Raw genomic sequence first — 3,227 nt, 5'->3', positions numbered from 1 at the left:
GGCGTGGATGTCTCTTCGACATCCTTTCTTCATCTCATGGCCCTTTCCCTGTACACCCAGGAGAGGAAGTGCTGAATCACACGATATTTCTAATTTTAGTTCTTTCTTTCCTGACAGGATCTCACTATGTATCCCTGGCTGTCCTGGAACTCACTGGGGAGAAGAGGCTGGCCTCTAACTCACAGAGAATGCCTGTCTTTGCCTCCCAAGTGCTGGGATTAAAGGCATGTGCTACTATGCCCAGCTTATTTTTTTAATTTTCTAAGGTGCCTCAATACTGATGTAGATGGTGGCTCTATTAACTCCCTCTCAACAATGATTTTTATGTGTATGGGTGTTTTGCCTGCATGCATATCTTTATACTATATGTATTCCTGGTGCCCATGGAGGCCAGAAGAGGGGGTTGGTCACCTGGAACTGGAGTTACAGACAGTTATGAGCTGCCATGTGGGTGCTGGGAATTGAACTTGGGTCTTCTGGAAGAGCAGCCAGTGCTTTAACCGCTGAGCCATCTCTCCAGCCCTGTGCAGAAACTTTTAAGGTGGATGTCATCCCACACCTGTTTCTGTTGCCTGAGCTTTTGAGGTCGTGTCTAAAAATCCCACACCCATTTCTGTGTCCGGTGGCGTTCCTCCATTTCCTCCCAGTAGTTTCAAGTTTCACTTAAGTCTTTGATCTACCTCAAGTTGATTTTTGTAACTCCTGAGAGAGGGAGGTATAGTCTGATTCTTCCACACTTGGATATCCAAAGTAGTAACAGTGAATTTATCTCTTCTCTTTCTCTTTTGAGACAGGATTTTTCTGAGTAGACCTGGAACTCATTCTGTAGACCAGGCTGGCCTGGAACTCAGAGATCTTCCTGCCTCTGCCTCACTGGAGTGCCAGGATTAAGGCACACACCACCATGCCCGATGGATTTGCCTGTTTTCATGACTACACCTTCAGCGCAAAGGTCTGGCGTCATTGCTTCTTTCTTGTCTTTGAAGCATTTTCACTTCCCAGCTCGATCCACAAGGAGGCGCTCTGCAGCACACCTGCTTTCCCCGCCGCAAACTTAACACAGTGTTGATTAAGTTTCTCTCAGCTTTTCTGTCTCGGGACTGGAGCATTAAGTCCTTGGCTACAGTGACTGCATTTTGTCACATTCATATTTGAGGGGCTAGGAACTAACTGATGATGTGAGAAAGACAGTTAAGACGCAGAAACAGCTGTCATAGTTAAAATCTGGAACACGGGCGGGAGGGACGTCTCAGTGGTGAGGAGCTGTGCTGCTTTTGCAGAGGACCTGAATTTGGTTCTCAGCACCACATTGGGCAGCTCACAACCACTACTAACTCCACCTCCCGGGGACCCAATGCCCTTTCTGGCCTCTGAGGCTACTTGCATTCACACACACACACACACACACACACACACACACACACACACACACTGACACTCACACATTAAAAAAGTAAAAAACAAGACAACAATCCTTAGCCTGTCATCACGGTGCAGCTCACACCTTTAATCCCAGCACTTGGCAAGCAGAGGCAGGTGGATCTCTGTGAATGTAAGGCCAACTGGTCTACACAGCGAGTTCCAGACCAGTCGGGGCTATACAGTGAGACCCACCCATATGTAACATATAAATCTTAAAAAACAAACAAACAGAGGTGACATGGTGGCGGCGCTGGGCTTCGCGCTCCTGGGCGGCCAAGGCGCCTGCGCAGTGGCAGGCACCATGGTAACCTCCATGAGCAACGACGGCTTCAAGACACACACACCTTACCTGCTCTCTGAACAGCAGTGACGTCGACATCATTGGCCACCGCTGGATGAGAGGTGGCAGGGTACCACAGGAGAACATGCTACCTGACCTGCATACGCAGGACACGGTGGACACAGATGACCGCTCTGGGGAATATTCCTGCATCTTCCTTCCTTAGCCTGTGGGCAGGGGCGACATCCATGTGGAAGGGCCACCTCGGATCAAGGTCGGAAAGAAGTGGGAGCATTCCAGTGAGGGAGAGAATGGGAGACTGGTTTGCAAATGTGATTTATCCCACCCTCCTGTTCCTCAGTGAACCAGCTGATCACCAATGGCTCTGAGAGCAAGTACGTCGTGGTATCTACCGCTAAGAGATGAGCTGACGGTCAGCAACCTCGACATAGATAGCGACCCTAGTACCTACATGTGTAACACGACCAATTCCCAGGGCACTGTCCAGGAGAGGATGACACTGTGTGAGCGAAGTTGCCTGGCCTCCCTCTGGCCCTTCCTGGGCATTGTGGCTGAGGTCCTGGTGTTGGTCACTATCATCTTCATTTATGAGAAGGATGGAAGCCCGACTAGACCCTGGACGAGGATGACCCTGGTGCCGCCCCACTGAAGGGCAGCAGGCATCACATGAAGGACAAGGACAAGAATGTACGCCAGAGGAACACCACCTGAATAGCGGAGCGGGGTGGGGGGAGGTGAGGGGGTGTTGGGGAGGCGCCTGACCCCAGCCAAGCCTCTACCTCCACTCCCTGTCCCATCTGTCCCATCTCACCTGACCCGAGCCTACCCACCCCGACCTCCTATCCCAACCCGGCTGAAGACAGAGCATCGCCTTGCAGAAAACCCTCCTGGAAGAAGCAAGCTGCCCACAGCACCCGTTTCTAGTTTAAACTAAACGAGGTTTCTATGCAGAGTATCCGTTCCTTAGGGGTTTCTGTTGTTTGATATTTTCCCCTTCCCTTTTTAAAGTGTGTCACTACAACCCTGTGGAGTGGGGGAGTGGGGGGGTGGGGGGATGGGGGAGTGGGGGGGTGGAGGGTAGGGGATTGGGGGTGTGGGGGTATGGGGGGGGGTGGGGGAGTGGGGCAGTGGGGCAGTAGGGGAGTTGGGCCTTGTCCTTGGCCATGAGGGCGAGGCCAGGGCAAGCTCTGACTTCTTGGTGGAGGGGGCCCCCACCTGCTCCCCTGTATGGGACTGCCCATCCCCACCATGGGGAACATGGCTGGGGCTGCTGGGACCCCACAAATAAAGACTTACTCCACCAAACCAAGCAAGCAAGCAACCCAAATCCAACGAGGAACAAGAATCTAGCGCAGCCAGGGAAGTGCAGCAAGGACCGGCAGAGAGACCGCATGGACTTCAGAAACCCAGTTACCAGGGAGGATGTGACTTCTCACGTGATAAAATTGATGACCACATCTGACCCTTACTAGGGCGACCCGGTTGGGAGTCTGTGGATGCACAT

At 52.2% G+C, this 3,227-nt stretch overlaps 1 pseudogene; it reads left to right on the top strand.

The window, feature by feature from the left end:
• Positions 1-395: 395 nt before the first annotated feature.
• LOC102911280 (basigin pseudogene) lies at positions 396-2,676 on the top strand (annotated as a pseudogene).
• Positions 2,677-3,227: the final 551 nt, after the last annotated feature.

This window comes from Peromyscus maniculatus, chromosome 5, assembly GCF_049852395.1.
Source record: "Peromyscus maniculatus bairdii isolate BWxNUB_F1_BW_parent chromosome 5, HU_Pman_BW_mat_3.1, whole genome shotgun sequence".
Lineage (NCBI taxonomy): Eukaryota > Metazoa > Chordata > Mammalia > Rodentia > Cricetidae > Peromyscus > Peromyscus maniculatus.
This window is presented reverse-complemented; position numbering and strand designations above follow the sequence as displayed.